Genomic DNA, 20,824 nt, shown 5'->3' on the forward strand with positions numbered 1-20,824 from the left:
TGGTCATATAGGCAATGTTACTGGAAAAGAAACACAAATCATGCCTATTTAGAACAGAACAAGAAGCATAAAAACCCTGTTGAAAGAGTTCTGCCACGCTCAGATACAGACATTATAAGAATGGCCAAGAGTGGTACCCATGTGTGCTGCATGTCTCATAAAAGCCAAAGGTTTCTGAAATGTAGGAGTTGTTCCTGCACTAATTTTGATATTAGCTAAAATGAATTTGAATTTGGTATAATTCAAGTGTATTTAAATTCTCCTTTAAAATAAAATTAAGGCTCTTCTAAGTGTTTTTTTTTTTGTTTTTTGTTTTTTGTTTTTTTCCCTCAAAAGCCAAAGTGGATTGGATGTCTGAGGGCTGCAATCATCCAAAAGCTCATTGACTCACACGACTGTGGGAGATGCTCTCAGCTGGCAGCTCTGCTGAGACTGCTGGCGACAATGCATGCATGTAGCCTTCCCATGTGGCTGCCTGGTTTTCTTCACCATGTGCTTCCTGCCTTTAAACAGCAAGAATACGAACGATCTTGAAAAGAGTTGAATTGCCTTTGTAGAGTAGCCACAGATGTCATATGGCATTACTCCTGCTGTAGACTAGAGCCCACAGATGAAAGGGATCCCTAATCTTCAAAGGGAAGACTATCAAAGCTACATCACAAAAATAACATGTGGAAGAGATGATAGTATCTTGGCAACTTTTGGAGAATGTAACCTGCAAAGTTTCATATACATTGTTGTATCGGAGCTGCCTTGCATTGGTTGGAGAGTTGATTTTTTTTGTATCTCTTGCCAAATCTGCATTCAATGGCATCACACTGACAGCTGAAAATCAAAGTATTGAAATTGTGTAAATCTGAAGAACAGCACAAATGTCTTTTCTTCTTTTAAATCAGAGCTGATCGTTAAATATTTACCAACATGTAATTACCCATATGTGACATTATTCATCTTTGAGATATTTTCATTCCTCTTCTAAGTCACCTTCTCCTTTTGATTTCCTATAACTTAAACACTAAGGTACAAGATAAACTGCTAACACTTTTGTATAACTCCTTAGATATTAAGAAGATGAAATAGAAAAAAAGAAAATATTGATAGATGATAGATATAAAATAATATCAAATTAAGGAAGAATGGTATATGACTATTGAACTCTTTATATTTACATTAAATCCCATAGTCTTTACTGGTATTTATAAATTTCTTCTTCTACCATCCAATTAGCGTTCACTTTGCCCTAGACAAACATTTCGTTTGTAGTAGTGACTTGCTGGTTATGTTAACATAAACTTTCTTTCCAGAAGTGTCTGAGCAATCAATAACTTCTTTGTTTTAAGTATTTGATGTGGTTTCTCATAAAGGCATACCAAAATAAGCAGGAGTAAAAATAGTGTCCCACAAAATCTTCCTCTTACCCCATTTGGAGTTAAGAGTTAATCGGCCAGTATAGTAACTCTCTTCTTTGTTCTTGTTTCCTATTCATTTCAAAATGGCCATGTGGCACGCCCAGCTAAGGTCTCTAAGCCAGCAGATCCCATCAGTGAAGGTAAGGGAAGAAAACAGTTTGTTGGTAGATCATAAGAGTTAGTGAAAAGGGGAGTTGTTCATGTCTTCTCCCTCTGATTGCCAGGTTTGTGAATCCTGGTGCTGGGAGAACAGCATCTTACACTGATTCAAAGCAAATGCCACATTAAGACTGCCCTATACTGTATTGACAACTTGGTAACTGATTCTCAATGCATGCTATTCTATCAGGTATAAATTATGCTCTTTTAGCGTGGTGGGAGATAAGACCAGTGAATTCCCAAAATAGGAGCTAACTGTTGCATTTCACACACTGCAAAGGAATTCACTATTTAGAAGCAATATTCTGTTGTTTCTGGGCTGGTCCTCTGTTTTGGCTCAAATAAACTTTCATAAAACTTTTTTTGATAGGTTTGAACTTTCATTGTTAATGGCTTTGAAAAAATGTAGTCATGTAACCATGACCACATCAGTATATAGAGTATTTTCATCATTGTGAAAGTTTGTTCATGATCTATTGCAGAAAACCTGTTTACCCACTCTCAGTCCCTGAAAATCAGGGATCTTTTGCTCTCTATTATTTTTCCCCATAACCTTGATGACAAGGTTATCCTGCAGAATTCTGGGTTCTTTCAGATAAAACTGAATGCTAACATATAACCCATGATCACAGACACTAAAGGGCATCTAAGAGAAGAGAAAGATGCAGGCACAGTGCCTGCTTCATGACCATGCAGTTATTCAGAAGATCAAAAACATGTTTTTATAAAATGGTTGCTGCCTTCCCTCTGCCTACAGCTCTCCACAGAAAATCTCCCTGTAGCCCACACTAACTAAAATATATAGGAAAGGGAATTGTGGGAAATGTAGTTCATTCTAACCAAGTAGGCACATAGCAAAGTCTTCGCAATGAACATGATTTATACTTTGCTTTCTTGTGGATATAATTAAAGACTATTACAAGTCACTGAATAAAAGTTTAATCAATAGCAAAAATACAATTAAATGATATGTTTTTTTAAATTTAAATTAGATTAAAAATTATGCCAATATAGACTCGGGAATATATTCTTGATCTGAATATATTGATGTAATTTTAAAACTACAATAATAAAACAAGTAATCATTTAGGCCCAATAAATCAGACAATTTCATTACACAAGAAATATACATTTTTTAAATTTGGGTGTTTACATAAGTTTATTAAATGTGTATGTTAAACTATTGGTTGTCTCAAATTAGTAACTCTACATCTCTTCCCATATACATCATTTTCCTTTCATTATCTCTGTTGTGTTGTTCTAGATAAATAAGATTCTTTTCAGTTAATGTGTCTAAATATGTACAGCTTATTTCCAATCTATAATCAAGTGTAAAAGTATGTCATGTTTTAATATTATTGCTCATTTAAAAAATATGTGAACGTATCAATCAACAGTCAGCTTTTGGCATTTAAATGTTTATTAAAACATTAAAGAACTGTGGAAATCCTTTGTCAAACAGAGGCTCTTTATGTTAGTCTTCCAATTTTCTTTAGATTTTTAGGTTATAATTGAAAAGTCTTCATCATCCCAACTTCCAGAAGTGCCGAGTATTGGCTTCACTGTCCAAATTTAATGGAGATAAAAGAAATATTTTATCTTTGAAGATATATTTTGTACTTTTAACATTATATGTGTTGAATATTTTATAACTCAGTCACTTATCATGTAAAAATTCAACTTCTTATCAGAACAAATCACATCTGTATGGTGCTTGTGGGTGCGTTTGTATTTAATTTGCCTGTATTTAGTCTGTAGGAAGAAACCTAGAAATAGTGAAATAGTCACTTTAAATTTTCCACATTTTCTGCTACTTTAAATTGTGTACATACCTTGACAATTGTATAGTAATTTGCTCCTGAAATGCCATAGTATGAAACAGTATGCATACTATTACTGTAATTGAAAATACTTTCCTGAAATAAATACCAATATCATAGACAGGGTCAACTTTCTATCTCAACATATATCATTTATCCATGATATTATTTTGAGTTTATGAATAACCAAATCTGTTAATTTGTGAACCCAGTATCAATAATTGAAATTTATGTTGGTGGAGATTTATTTTTAACTCAATTTTTGTATCTTAATACATGCAAACATGTACTAAAGAGACGATCTACAATATACATATGTACTATGAATATCATAAATTAATGACAATATTATTTCCAAATTGACTACTAACTATTGCTCGGTGAGGAAAATTATATAAAGGGATATTAAATGAGCAGGGCTTTCCAGCCTCCTGTATGATTAGTTATCATGCAGAATATTTTCTCAAGGGAATTCTATATCTTATCCACTAAAATATAATTTTTCATGGCCTAGAAATAAAAGAGTGACATAAAATATAAATCACCTAAAATAAAAAATATGTGTGTATGCATATATATATATATGTATATATATATGCATAAGTTTGTCTATTTTAGGGTATAATTTAATTTTTTCTATAAAAGAGCAAAAATACACAGTGTTAAAACTAAAATTTGTATAAAGACAACAATGTTTATGCTTTCCATGATAAGTTTAGATTGTCTTTGAAGCTGTCTCTGTTCTGTTGCTGGTAGCGAGTTTCTATATCAATTGCTACGCAATCGAACTTATTCTCAGGTAGTGAGAAAAAGTATTCACCTTGACTTTGATCTGTTTCCCATAAGATTTAGCTGCAGGAAATTTCAGACCAAAATTGTTTCAGGTGTGCTGCAATGCTTCAGGGAAAGACCCTTTTTTCTTCCTCTCTGTATAATTCACTTTGTAGTATTGGGAAATGCAGGTGTCAGGAGACTAATCTGTTTGAGTTGGGGTGGGTGAAAACAACATACTCTTTTTGGCCTGTCTCTCTTTTACTCTTTATGGCTTTATTTATTTTTATTTGTTTATTTATTATAACAGTGATTCCAAAAGCACATCTCAAGTAATATTCAACTTTGCAAAGACAGTCAAATGAACTCCCTAGTCCCATATCTGATTAAATCTCAGAGAGTATTAATGATGACCATAAGTTTCCCATAGCAAGTTTTGCTCCATTTCCTTCGCTCTAGCAACTTGACTTTCCTTCTATTTCACTAATTAAATCATAGGCTTTAAAAAGTATTTTTCTAATGTTTCTATTCATTGCAGTTCAGGCTTTAACTATTGTTGCAAAGAATATCATCCAAATAGTCCATAGTAAATTTAGCTGATTTTTCCAAGACCATCAAAGAAAAAGGGGAAGTGACTAGACAAAGAACATGTATAAAACACGCAGGGACACAGACAACAGTGTGGGGATTGACTGCAGGAGTCGGGGGTGGGATGGGCAGAGGAGGGCAAAAGGGGAAAAATTGGGACAACGGTAATAGAACAGCAAGAAAAATGGCTTAATTTAAAAAAAAAAAGATCCTGGAAGTAATAGTCCATTATTGCTTCAGTAAAATATGCCCAGAATTATAAAATAAAAGTTATGGTCATTGAGATCAAATGGGGAAATGGAACATGCATTTTTATCTCTTTTTAATGGTTTTGCCTAGTTGGAACACAGGGACATATGGTCACTCTGTCTTTGAAGAGAATGCTTGCATGGGCATGTAATCCCTTCCCAGGCACTGAAATTTTACAAAGCAATAAATTGTCACATTTTGGAAGTATAATTTAATCCATATATCATGCTCTTTAATCATATATGCATATTCAAGTATTTCTTCTGTAAGTTGATGCATGTCTAATTTACTCATTGTTGATTGCTGAGCCATACTAATATGTTCTTATAAATATCACAGAATATAAAATAAAATAATATGTCTCATCTGAAATGCTTAAGTGTAGAAATCATACACAAGCAAATGAAATAGTGATTTCAGATTTGGCATTTTCAAGCTAATTATATATGCTTAGTTTAAATGTCTTCATATATATACACATATATACATATTATGTATATATACACAAATATAAACCCATTAAATATTAATACATATATATTTATATTACATATTTACATAGCATATATTTCATTTATATTACATAAGTTATATGTAATACAAATACAATTCATTTATATAGTATGTAATATAAATATATATTTATTTAAGTATATGGATTTACATTTGTTACTTCATTTAATCCTCATAGAAAACAGCAGATGAGCACCAAATCAGGATAAAATAAATAGCAATCCCCAAATAAAAATGGTTAAAAAATCCTTGTAAATTATAGATGATTAAAACATGACTCCTAGAGAAAAGTGTGATTGAAGAGCAAATAAACACAACTGTCTGGAATAAATTTGACAGAGAGACTACATGTAGGTGGGCTTGGTCTGCATCCAGGGGCACAGGGGCCTCATGGAGTCCTCAGCTCTGCTACGCAAAACGTCCATGTCTTTCAGGATGCAGCCCAGACAGTTCTTTGGCATCCACGGTCTCAGCTTCTTGGCCTGATGACCAGGAGCTTTTGTGTGCTAACCTGATGACTTGGGGATTTCCATGCATCAACTGCCTCAACAGCACCAGACAGAGCTGGGTGCTGCCCTTCTGTCCATCAGATTGGGCAGCACCCGGTCCCCAGGCTGTGACCATGGCACCAAACCTCAAACAGATGCACCTCCGGGTCTGGGCTCCCTGGACTGGCACGAAACGCCTAAGACCTTACGGAGTTTCCTAGAGCCACCAGCCCCATGAAGGGTTAGTCCTAGAGTGCCCTGGAACTTCTCTGACTGACATCTCCTGATCTCGGGAAGCATACCCTGGAGTGGTTTGTGCCACTTCACATCATCTCTGTGACAGTTCTTTGGGTGCATCTTCTGGACTGTGAGGTCCTGGGACTACCCTGCCAGAACCCACACCCTGATTCTTCCATATTTGCCCTGCCCACCTAGGTGGTAACTGGGATAGTGAAACTGATATCACTTGTCAACAACAGTGTGGATGTCTAACAGGTGGATTTGTAACTTGCCCTTATAAGTTGTCCCCATGTCTTCAAACCATACAGTGCAAGTTTGAGAGGACCATGTGAGATGTGTATTTTGGTCATTATGGTTTTGTTACAAAAGTATTGTTACCATAGGTAGGTAATTTTTAATAAGAGAGAGGGCAAAGGGACGTAGACATCAACTTTAATAAACTGGGGAGCATCAGACTGCTTGCTTAGCCAGGAAATTACAGCACTTAGAGGTTCATTCACACACTCCAGGGGATGGCAGGCAGGGAGACTTAATCCTAGGAGCACAGGATGTCTTCTCAGGAACACTGCTTACCCTCTGGTACTAGATTGTTGGAAGGGTACACGACCCCCCAACAAAAGATGATGTTTAACCATAGAATCCTATCAGACTAATTAGGAGGTAGACCTATCATAAGCCTGGAAAAGCTTGGAAAGTTGATTGGTTATTTTGAAAAGCTCCTGGTTAAAGCCCTAGGAGACCAAAGAAGCTCCCGCTCTCTCACTCTGTGACCCTCACTCACAGTGTTCATTTGTGCACTCTTTTATCTGTAAACAAGTGACCGTGTGGGTCTAGCAGCTACTGGGGCCCTCAGCAGATGGCATGGGATCCAAAGGACTGAGTTTTATTATGAAGTAGAAGCTATGAATACTGGCCTTCTGGCTGGGCTTTTTCCATTGAAGGACAAAGGGAGATGGGGCACTGGAAAACCAAGGGTAAATTTCCACTTGAATCTACCATCTTTCCCCACCATATTCTCCTATGTGTAGGTCCTTGGAATGTTTTCCTCTTATCTATGGAAGAACCTGTTTTCCACTGACTAGAGTACTGTTTACAAAATGCACAAAAATAAACACCACACAAATCTAACATTTGTAAATACTGGCTAGGGCATTTAACAGTTCTGTATTTTCTAGAGTAAGGCAACTAGTAAATAATCATCAGAGACCCTTATTATATTAAGAAAGTTGTATTATCTGATTTTTATGACAATATTGTTTTAACTATGAAAGAAAAGTAAGGTTTTAAAGTGCAACTGGAGTATCATATAATGTAAACTAAGATGAAAATTAATGTAATCACAGTCCAAAATCCAAACTCTTAACCTTTGCAACCAAGTTTGTCAGTTATGTGGGGGAAAATCTGAAATGAATAGAACATTAGATGAATGAGTCAAAATGTTGATTTTAAAGCATTTATTAAGTAGTCATGTGAATTAATCCAGCAGGTATATTAACTGAATATTAAGGGTTCAGCATTGAGGTCAGGTAAAATGACTAAGTTGAAAAATAAAGTAAATTTCTGATAAAAGATAAGTTATTTGTACAAAGAGAAATTCTCACGGTACTACATTAATGTGAGAGAAAGCTATGTCATGCTCTCTGCCTATGTTTTTTTATTAATTTTTAAATTCATATCATTCCATAATTTTGTTATTCCAATAGAGCTAAAATATTTCAGTTTTTATGTTAGCAGAAAGATTCCAAGAAAAAAGCAAAATAGTGTTGTAAAATAAGATTAGAGTTATATTGATACCTAAAATTTCAGATTAACTAAGCCTGGACTTTCTGTGTCAACCTCCATTCTCTTATGAATCTAGAGAAAAGAAACTGTAAAGACATCAGAAAACAAACACTATCACTCTAACAATCTTATTGTTCTGACTTAGTGCAACTTTTTGGAGGTCATGTGATGACTAGCCATGTTAATAGGTTCATGATTATGTGTAGTTAGTCACATGATTTTTTTCCCCCTATTGGTCTGAGTCAATCCATCAAAACTGGAAGAAAGATATTAAGTAAGCTACACTGAAAATATTATAGAAAAATTACTCCATTAGAAAATAAAACGGAGGAAATCATCTTTCCCAGAACTCTTTAAAGCAGAAACTACTGAGCTTAACAGGAAATAAACAACTTTAATCGTCAGTAATTTCATCAAAATACATCTGAACTGGGCAAAAACTAAGATTTCAATAGAGAGCTATTAAATGCAAAAAATGTTAAGGTCTTCCAGTTGTAATAAGACTTATTTTGAGACTCTATTCATTAGCTTAATTATTTTTTCTTGAAAACTACACAAATATTGTATTCACTTTAATTACATTGTATTATTTTTATTGCATACCTATTTATGACTTCTATAATAAAATAACTATTATAGAATGCTGTTTTCTAAAAATCATAATGCTGTATAAACATTGCTAGTGATTACACAACTTGTTAAACTTATTTACAGTTTAAAATTATAATTCACGAATACATTGAAATGACTCTTAATCATTCCTATAAATTCAGTATCCAAGAACTTCATGAATAGAGAACTCATGTATTTTTCACAAGTAACATCATATATTTTTATGATTCCAATATAGAACTTTTCAGACAAACATATCTGAGCATAGTTGGTCACTATTTAAATTAGAACAAATTATGGAAATTTCAAATATGTATACATAAACAGTCACTAAGAATACCTTGGGACAATTCAAGTACTAAATTATTCTTGCTTTGAACTACTGAGACTAAAAGTACTAATGGATCTATTCTGGGATATTTGAAATATAATAGATTTGTAATTTATTTTATTGAAATTTAAACAAAAATTCACCAATTATCATTTGAACAGAAAGTCAATTACTATCTTCTGTTTTGAGATATTACACATTAGCTCTTTTTTCTTTTACTCATTAGTATAATTACTCTAGTGACCCTAAGTTTGGTGAGAAAAAAATTTATTTATAAATGTCATTAAGCATGACTGAAAAATAGCAGAAGTCTATATCACCTTTCCTCAAGAAAATTGTAACCATCCTTCCTTATAATTATATGGTGTATTCTTATTTTTTCTTTAAGTCTATTTTATTGATTATTCTGTCACAGTTGACCTATTTTTTCCTCCCTTTTATTTCCCTCTGCCTTGCGTCCCCCTTCCACCAGCATTCACCCCTTGAGTTTGTGTCCATGGGTCATATTTTTCTGTTTATAGGAACCAAACACCAAAACACATGAGAGAATAGATATGTTATTTTATATAAAATAGCATTCACATGTCTATGCAATAAGATTTGGAAAATTATCAAACAGTGGAAATAAAAAAGTATTGTTATTTTCTGACCTGAATCCACAGGATATTATTTTTCTTAATGAAAGCTATACTATTCCTTTTAATTTATTGTTATGGGACTATTATTATCACAAGAAATCTCTTATTGTGTAGCTATAATGTATATATGGTGAACACAGTATATGGCTTTCAACACCTACAAAATGCTTTTAGCACACTTGTCCATGTCAAACTCTTAATGGCCTACATATGGTAGCTAATAAATTATGTTTGAACCAGAGACAACAATACTTAACTCTTGAAAATGTGGTTATTATGATGTTTCAGTAATTAAAATTCTAATAGAGGATTGTTTATACTAACTAAAATAGAGATACTATTCTCTCATCATGTTTTCTTTTTTTTTATTAAAATGTAAATGTACTTGAAAATTTAAAGGACCTATCTAATAAAAATAGGTAAAATCTGTGTCTCTATTGAGATTAAAAATTGTTCTACTTGGGAAAGACAGAAGAATCAGCTTCAGCACAGCCTGACTGCACTTGCACAACAACAAACAAGATGTGGTGGGCAGAGCGACCCTCAGCTAACCAGCTGGAAGGAAGGACCCACCGAAAAAACAATCAAACAACAATCAAAACCCAATTACTTCCAGAAAGCCAACATAAATAGCATAAAAGGCATCTCAAGAACATAAAGTTCAGGAGATCAAGGAGCCTGCACCACTGAATCTCACAAGCCTCCTACCAGAGAAGTTCACACAACAGAGTCAGGGAGTCAAGGCACATCGATTTAAGAAGCAAAAGCAAAAAAAGTAGAGTCTCACAAATAATGGGAAAACAAAGAACCCTGAATTGAAAAGAAAGGAAGAGTTCTCAGAAAGAGTGCTAAATGAAATAGAGCCAAGTAAACTATCAGATATTGAATTCAAAACAATGGTTATAAGGAAGCTCAATGAATTCAGTGAGCTCAAAGACAATTACCAAAAATTACAGGGAAACTATGAGGAACTCACTGCAAGTATATATCAGCATGAAAAAAAAACATAAAAACTATCAACAAGAGGTAACAGTAAATGAAGAATACAGTTTCTGAATTGAAAAACACAGTAAAAGGAATCAAAAGCAGGCTAGATGAAGCAGAGGACTGAATCAGCGAACTGGAGGACAATGTAGAAAAAAGCTCCCAGAAAGAGCAAGAAAATGAAAAAAGACTCAAAAAGAACAAAGAAGAGTTAATACAGGACAACATGAAACGTAATAATATCTGTATAATAGGGGTAGCAGAAGGAGAAGCAGAGAAGCAAGGGATAGAAAACTTGTTTGAAAAAGTAATGATGAAAAACTACACTAATTTGAGGAGAGAAAAAAAATCACTAAAGTCCAGGAAGCACATAGGGTCCCGATCAAGAAGAACCCAATGAGGCCCACTCCAAGACATATCATAATTAAAATGGCACATATTAAAGATAAAGAGATAATCTTAAAGGCAACAAGGGAAAAACAGGAAGTAACATTCAAGGGAGCCCTGATAAGGCTAGCAACTGACTTCTCAACAGAAACACTACATGGCAGAAGGGAATGGCAAGAAATATTCCAAGTAATGAAAAGCAATGGTCTGCAACCAAGACTACTCTACTCAGCAAGGTTCTCAATTAAAATGAAAGGCAAATTAAGGAGTTTCCCAGACAAAGGAAGGTAAAAGAATATAGCTCCACCAAACTAGCACTACAAGATATGTTAAAGGTACTGTTTTAAGAAGATGAAGAGAGTGAGAAAAAGAGGAACACAGGTACAAAGGGAAAAAATGAATAAGTACCTATTAATAATAACCTTAAATGTAAATTGATTAAATGTTTCAATCAAAAGACATAGGGTAGCTGAATGGATAAGAAAACATGATCCACACATATGCTGCCTACAAGAGACCCACCTCAGAACAAAAGACCTACACAGACTGAAAGAAAAGGGTTGGAAAAAAATATTCCAAACAAATGTACAGGAAAAAAACCCAGAGTAGCAATAATTATACTAGACAAAATAAACTTCAGAATAAAGGCCATAAAAAGAGACACAGAAGAACGCATCATAATACTTAAAGGAAGAATTCGTCAAGAAGACATAAACACTGTAAACCTATATGCATCAACATAGGAGAACCTAAATATGTAAAGAAAATCCTGGAGGACTTCAAGGAAGATATGGGCAACAACACACTTACCGTAGGGGATTTTAACACCACACTGTCAACAATGGGTAGATATTCCAAACAAAATATCAACCAAGATATTGTAGAACTGAATGACATCTTAGATCAAATGGACTTAACTGATACATACAGAACCTTTCATCCCAAAGAAAGAAAATAGACATTCTTTTTAAATGCACATAGAACATTTTCAAAGATGAGCCACATGATAGGACACTAAACAAGCCTAAAAAATTCGAGAAAATTAAAATCATAACAAGCATCTTCTCAGACCACAAAAGTTTGAAACTAGAAACCACCTCAAGGAAAAAACTTAAAAACATTCAAACTCATGGAGACTGAATAGCATGCTGTTAAACAATGAATAGGTCAATAAAGAGATCAAAGAAGAAATCAAAAAGTTTCTGGAAACAAATGAAAATTAACACACAATAGTCCAAAACTGATGGGACACAATGAAGGCAGTCCTGAGGGGGAAGTTCATAGCAATATAGGCCTACCTAAAAAAGACAGAAACACTTAAAATAAACAACCTAACCCTATATCTACACGAACTGGAGAAACAACAACAAACAAAGCCCAGAGCAAGTAGAAGGAATTAAATAATCAAGATCAGAGCAGAATTGGATGACACAGAGACTAAAAGAACGATCCAAAGGATCAATAAATCCAGGAGCTGGTTCTCTGAAAAGATAAACAAAATTGACAAGTCTTTAAGCAGACTCATCAAGAAAAAAAGTGAGAAGACCCAAATAAATAAAATCAGAAAAGAAAAAGGGGAAATTACAACTGATACCACAGAAATACAAAGGGTTGTAAGAAATTGCAATGGACAATTATAGGCCAAGAAATATGAAAACCTGGGTAAAATGGACAAACTTCTAGAAAAATATAATCTTCCAAAACTGAATCAAGAAGAAGCATAAAGCCTGAACAGACAAATAACAGCTGGTGAGATTGAAATAGTAATCAAAAAACTCCTGGCACACAAAAGCCCTGGACTGGATGGTTTCACAGGAGAATTTTACAAGACATTTAAGGAAAAGCTAACTCCTGTCCTTCTCAGACTATTCCAAAAAATTCAAGATGAGAGAAGACTCCTGAACTCTTTTTATGGGTCAGCATCATCCTAATCCCAAGACCACATAAAGACACAACAAAGAAAGAGAACTACAGGCCAATATCAATGAAGAACATAGATGCTAAAATCCTCAACAAAATATTGGCAAACCGCATCTAGCAATACATTAAAAAGATCATACACAATGGTAAAGTGGGATTCATCCGAGGGATGCAAAGATGGTACAATATTCACAAGTCAATAGATGTAATACATCACATAAACAAAAGGAAAGACAAAAAAGTCACTCGATCATATCAATAGATGCAGAAAAAGCATTTGATAAGGTACGGCACCTATTTATGATAAAAAAACATTCAGCAAAGTGGGAATAAAGCAGGGATACTTCAACATAAGAAAAACAAATATGATAAACCTACAGCCAACGTCATACTCCATGGTCAAAAACTAAAACTTTCTCATTAAGATCAGGAACAAAACAAGGATGCCTGCTTTCACCACTTATATTCAACATAATATCGGAAGTATTAGCTATAGTGATCAGACAAGAGAAAGAAAGAAATGGCATCCAAATTGGAAAGGATGTCATTTTTTCTAGATTACATGATAGTGTACATAGAAAACCGTATAGACTCCACCAAAAAACTACTTGACATAAGAAATGAATTTGGCAAAGCAGTGGGAACAGTCAATATTAAGAAATCAAAGATATTTTTGTATATCAGCAAGGAAACATAGGAAACAGAAATCAGGGAAAATATCCCATTTGCTATAGCAACAAGAAAATTAAAGTACATAGGAAAACACCTAACCAAGGAAGTAAGAGACCTGTACTCAGAAAACTACACAACACGGAAGAAAGAAATTAAGAAAGACACAAATAAATGGAAATATATACCATGTTCATGGATTGGAAGAATAAACACCATCAAAATGTCCATACTACCCAAACCTATCTACAGATTCAATAGAATCCCTATTAAAATACCAATGACATATTTCACATATAGAACAAACATTTCAAAAATTTATATGGAACCATAAATGACCCTGAATAGCTACAATAATTTTAAGAAAAAAGAACAAAGGGGGATCACAGTACCTGACATCAAACTATATTACAAGGCCTGTTTTCAAAACGGTTTGATACTTGCATAAGAACAGATACATAGATGAGTGAAACAGACTAGAGAGCCCAGAAATAAACCCATGTCTCTATGGTCAATTAATATTTGGCAAAGGGGATAGGAGCATAAATTGGGGTAAAAATACTCTTAAACAAATGGTGTTGGGAGAGCTATACAGTTACATGCAAAAAAATGAAACTTGACCACCAATTGTACCCCATACCAAAATAAAATCAAGATGGATAAAAGACTTAAATATAAATTGTGACACCATAAAAGTCCTAGAGAAGAACATAGGCAGGGAAATCTCAGATATTCCACACAGAAATATTTTCACCAATATGTCCCCTAGAGCAATGAAATTAAAGGAAAGAATAAATAAATGGTACTTTATCAAAATAAGAAAACATCAGCAAAACGAAAATGGAACCAACTGTATGAGAAAATATATTAGCTAACGATACCTCTGACAAGGGTTTGGTCTCCAAAATATATAAAGAACTCACATGACTCCACACCAGGAAGACAAACAATCCAGTTTAAAAATGTGCAAAGGATCTGGACAGACACTTCTCCAGGGAAGACATACAGATGGCCCAGAGACATATGAAAGGATGTTCAGCATCACTAGCCATCAAAGAGATGAAAATTAAAAACCACAGTGAGATACCACTTCATATCAATCAGAACAGCCATCATTAACAAATCAACAAACAGGTGCTGATGAGGTTGTGAAGAAAAGAGAACGCTGGTACACTGTTGGTGGTAATGCAGACTGGTGCAGCCACTGTGGAAAACAGTTTGGAATTTCCTCAAAAAACTAAAAATGGAACTGCCTTTTGATCCAGTTCCATTTTTAGGATTATATCCTAAGAATCTCGAAACACCAATTTAAAAGAAGCTATGCACCCTTATGTTCATAGAAGCATAATTTACAATAACGAAGTGCTGGAAACACCTAAGTTTCCATCAGTAAATGAGTGGATCAAAAAGTGATGGTACATTTACACAATGGAATGCTATGCAGCAGAAAGAAAGAGCTATTACCCTTTGTGACAGCATGGATGGAACTGGAGAGCACTATACTAAATGAAATAAGGCACATGGTGAAAGACAAATACAATTTGGTCTCACCTGTAAATTGAACCTATTTTGTAATCAACAAAATATACAAGCAAGCAAAATATAGCCAGAGACATTGAAATAAAGGACAAACTGACAGTAACCATACTGGAGAAGGGATAACGGGGGAAAGAAGGGGATGGGTCGACAGGAATATGTATTAAGGACCCATGGACAAAGCCAAAGAGGGGAAGGACCGAGGGTGGGTGGTGTCGTCGGTGGAGCAGGGGAGAATGGTAGTGGGAAAAGTTAGACAACTGTACTTAAACAACAATCAAAAAACATAAAAATAAAAAAGAATTGTTTTACCTGGAATTATATGAATTCTACCTATTTTATAATATATAATAGAGTTTAAAAAACTCCATGAGATCCAACTTGTTGGGACTAAATATTATTAGTTGGAAATTATCATTCATTAAAGGTCACAGAAAAAGATATTACTTTTGCAAAGGTGTTGTTTCAAAATATCAGGGATGCTGGGAGTAGTAAAATTCTAGTGTCCATATTTTATTTTAGAGATTGGGTTACTCTTGGTTCTCCATGTAACCAAGCACTGCCAAAAGTTTTCATGATGTCCTAAGATTTTAATGTTTTTTGTTCTTTCTTTACCACTCTTGATTACTGAGAAGTAAAGCAAAAATAATGTATAATCATATAAAAAGAGGAATAAAACAGAAAAAATCATGCCTTAACTTTTTACATTTAATGCAGGACCTTGAATATTAGCTTAGCAACCAACAATTTTTACTAATTCATTGCACGCAGTCAAACAAGATATATTTAACAGTGTGCATACAGTAGCTGCTATTAATCAGCTAAACAAATAAAAATGTGAATATACTTATTACTCTTGATTTCTAAGTGTTAAGAACAAAAACATTGGTTTATATGAGTATAATAAAGTCAATTATTTGTAAAACTCTTCAATAACATGAGGAATTATAAACATATACAAAATTGCTTTTATTCTGCTTCTAAAAGAAAATTGTTAAGGAAAAATAGTGGGGTGATGACCAATATTTAATGTGTGAAAACTGAAACTATTTTTCCAAAAATCTTTGGATATAATTAATTTCAAAGATATTTTTTAAGGAAGATTAGACTTTGCAAAGAATTCATGTTTTTTAAAAAGACATTAATAAAAAGTAACATAAAATGCAGTATTATCTCTTCATTTTTCTCCCTAAATTAGTTAAGAGGAGAAAGCAAGGAATGACTTTGGCATTAAAAGCAAAACAAAACAAAAACTAAACAAGCTAAAAACTTAATTTTTGAACAAGATTTCCCTAGCTCTGCTGAAACACTGCTAACTGCTTCAAGTACTATATAGAAATATCTTTGGTTAAAAGTACTTTTTTTATAACCAGTAAAATGTGTAAGCTCTCACCTCTTAAAGGGTAACTTCATATAATTTTTCTTCCTCTTTTTTGATAATTACACTGATTAAATATAGAGAAAATGTGAACTATAATATATATTTTGCAACAATATTATTATGTACATGAATTAATTTCTTTTTTAAACATTTATTGAATTTATATAGGTAGCATTGGTTAATCAAAATATACAAGTTTCAAATGTACAACTTGATAATAATACTTCATCTGTCTATTACATTGTGGGTTCACCACTCAAAGTCAAGTCTCTTTCCATCACCATTTATTCCCCTCTTTACCCTCTTCTACCTCTTCCTACTCCCTTTCGGTATAGCAATTTCTTAAAATATTGAGAAACAAGGTGTGTAACTAGAAGAACTTAAGGTTAAATTATCCAATGTTAGATTCCCAGTTTAGAAAATAATGACTACAAATATTTATAGATTATAAAGAGCCCACTATGGATTAGGTACTTTTTTTGAAGTTTCTAAACTTTTTACAGACACATATTTTTATCCTATTTTTCAGATGAGGCAATTCAGTTATAGATGGGTAAAGCCAATTTCCTAAGATTACTCAGTTAAGAAATGTGGAAACCTTGATCTCAGTATGCTCCTATAATAACCATCCATTATTCAACGACTTTCATCAAATTAAAAAACATCGTTTTTATTAGTCATTGGGCAGACTTCCAATTTCTTCTCAAGATGTAAAATGCTAGAAGGAATGTTTCTCTTCTCTGTATTAAAAATAAATAAATAAATAAAGTCTGTACAGGCTGCAAATGTATGACCTTTCTTAATCCTATTTGGCGAAGGGAGATTGCAAGGACACACACACACACACACACACACACACACACACACACGTATAGACAATACATAGTGGAAGGTGAGTAACTTATAAATTAAAGTAAAATGTAAGTGTTGGCTTACGTGGGGTATACACAATTGTACATAGTTAATATAATTCAGCAAGGACATTTTGATGAATATATGGAAAATGAATGTGCACTGGCAAAAACACTGGGTAACTCCTATGGACAACCAATACTTGGGTACTCAATACCAATTCATAGGTTTCTTTCTTTTCTTTCTTTCTTTCTTTCTCTCTTTCTTTCTTTCTTCTTCTTTCTAATAAAACCAACCATGTGCTAACAAAAAGGAAATTGACAAGTGCCATAAGAAAGAGTCACTTATGGTTCAGATATAGAGAGCAGTAGCTTCAGGAAGGGAATGATATCACAATTGGAAGTTTTTCTTCCACTACTCTGTGGGACAGAAGGCTTCATCTATAGAAAGAGGGCAAGAAAATTCATTTGAAATTAAAAACCACTGAAGCTAGGGAAAGGAAAACAGGGATGCACACAGATGTTTTCTCTCTCTCTCCTTGCCCCAGGAGAGGAACCACACCAAGAAGACCCAGGAGCATGGTGCCTGCCCAACATGGAATATTAACCAGAACAACAAAATTCAATTTGTACTGCTCCCTTCACTAGCGGGCTAACTAGTATCAATGAGTAACAGCAAAATACTTTAGGGAGAAAGACAAAGAGAGATGTGAGTGAGAAAGAGATCTACTCTGAGGTCCAGCCTAAAGCTGAAGGCAGGGCAGACAATGAAATACACTCTCTAGAAAACCCATAATTGATACGTTAAAGGCTGAAGTGGAAACCATGTAAGATAAGATAATATAAGTTATTTCATCAGAGAGATAGAAAAGTAACTGTCAGAATGAGTCAAATATAAATGTTGGAAAAGAAAGCAGTAAAATCAGGTGAAAAATGCCCCTGATGGCCCCATTAGGAAACCCATCACAGCTGAGGAAATAAATCGGCAGACTGGAGATGAAACAACAAAAAATAATCAAAATAAAACACAAAAATAAGAAGAACAAAAAGCATTGAAATACTGTTGGGCACTATCATACATTCTAACATATGTATAAATGGAATTTCGTAGAGACAAGTGAACAAGGAGTAATATTTAAAGAAATGGTGGACAAAATTTAATGGCTCTTTCAAATTTAATGACTCTCAACCATATATCCAAAAAACTCAGAGAACAGCAGATAGGAAGAACACACACCCCCCCTTACTAAACACAACAATTAATTATTAAAATAGCACCTAAGTATATCTTATTTATCCTGGGGTGGTGTGTACAATAAAAAGTAACTTGAAGACAAAGAAAAAGATACCTTCCGTACCAAAGAACTAAAGTAAAATTTACAAATTTCTCATCGAATTTAAAGAAGTTAGAAGACAGTGGAAAGACAACTTTAAAGTGTTGAAAGGTAAAATAGAAAATTATATTTTCTTCTTTTTATTACTGTTAGGAGAACTGACTGGCTAAAGCAAAAATGAGAGGAATGCATTATATGCACGGTGGGGCAAAAGTAGGTTCATGGTTGTTTGTGTAAAAATAATACAATAGTTAATAAATAATAATACAAAAATACATTGTGTTTCACAGTCTCACAACTGTAAACTTACTTTTGCCTCACTCTGTATAGTTTATGTAAAGTAAAATGAGGAAAAAGTAGAACAAATAATGAGAGAACACAACTGACAATAGACTGTTGTAATGCCCCTATGCTGCATACAAGTGGTACAATGTTATTTGAGGGTAGACTCTAATTAGTTAGATACAATGTTATTTGAGGATAGACTCTAATTAGTTATAGACAATGTTATTTGAGGGTAGACTCTAATTAGTTATATACAATGTTATTTGAGGGTAGACTCTAATTAGTTATATACTATAACTTTAAGATACCACTAAAATTATTTCACAGTATTAGGCCAGACAGCCTAAATACTAAGTTGAGTATGGAAAAAATGTTATGCATACAATCATTTAAAATTGTATTTTAGAACATTAAAACAGATCACACATTTAGTTTTAAACAGGCACTACTTTATGGAATTTTTCAAGGAAAATTCAATAATCAAGGGCAAAAGAAAGAAAGGTTACCTACCACTTAAATTATGAAAGGCTGAAGAGAAAGAAATTTGGGCTTTGCTCATGTCTCAATAAACCCTTGCTTATAAAGACTGATAATTTTTAGTTATCATATAAAAAGTAGAGAAAATTAAGTTAGCAAACATTTCTTTGAATTGTATTAGTAAAGATTCCACACTATTAGCTCTGGCTGGGTAGCCCAGTTGGTTAGAGCGTGTCCCCATGTGCCAAGCTTGTAGTTTCAGTCCTGGATCAGGACACATACAAGAATCATCCAATGGGGGCATAGATGGATAGAGCAATGGGTCAACGTTTCTTTCTCTTTCACCCTCTCCCTTCCTCTCTTTCTCTAAAATCAATACATAAAATGTTTCTTTTAAAGATTCCATGCTACTGTTAATTCTATATATCCATAGATTATTAAAAAATGCTAGTAAAATGAATAAAGATTACACATTTTAATATCTCTTTGGAAAGATGTAGAGAGCTTTCGTTTCATGTTATTCCTTGATATCATTTAGGTTAGCCAGTTACCAGAAACTTAGTTTAGGGATATGTTGTTGTTTTTCCATTAAATCATATCCATAATAGTAAATATGAGCAAAGTTACTAGCTAAGACTATAAGTTCTAGTGACACTCCAAATTACACTCCCCAGCCTTTTTCAAGATTTGTTTTGTCTGTTTTTTTTTGCATGCTATTTTCCTGTCAGTGCCTCTTTCTCTCGCTCTCATATATACACAAAAACCACACACACACACACACACGTTCGTATCGCCTTTCAGGCAGTGCATCACGTCATTAGGTTTGTCTTATTAACTAATTTATGCTATGATAAATAATGGATAATTATACATGACATGATATAGAAAGGTATACAAGGTAAAAGAGTCTGCAAAAACTGACTTATTTTTGGTAAGAAAATATTTTCATAAGTATACTTTTTGCTATTTCATAAATAAGTTAATATTTTGGATGAGATGCCTCGATGGAAATAAATAGGTATCCTTCGACAAAAAAAAAAAACAAACGGAAACAGCAACAGCAACAAAAGAAACATATACACTTGCACTGTAAACCATGGTGCCATTTGACAAAGGAACTCATGTGGCATTTTTAAGTGACCCCTTTTAATGTTTATTATCCTGGCAAGAATCCTACAGTACAGGTTTAATCTGTAATTTGGTGCTCGCAATATCTACAGTTATCAGCAGGAACTACATATGTTTATCTCTATTGATCCTTCTTTTTTTTTTTTTTTGAAATGACATATATAAAATTTATTCTGAGCACTTATTGTTACGGAAAAAGGCTTTCATACCTGTTACCCCAGAAAGGAGTTTCGTCAGTAAACGAGGCAGAATACAATGATACATAAGTAAGG

This window comes from Pteronotus mesoamericanus, unplaced genomic scaffold (assembly GCF_021234165.1).
Source record: "Pteronotus mesoamericanus isolate MK-2021 breed Mesoamerican mustached bat unplaced genomic scaffold, CSHL_Meso_final contig_116, whole genome shotgun sequence".
NCBI lineage: Eukaryota > Metazoa > Chordata > Mammalia > Chiroptera > Mormoopidae > Pteronotus > Pteronotus mesoamericanus.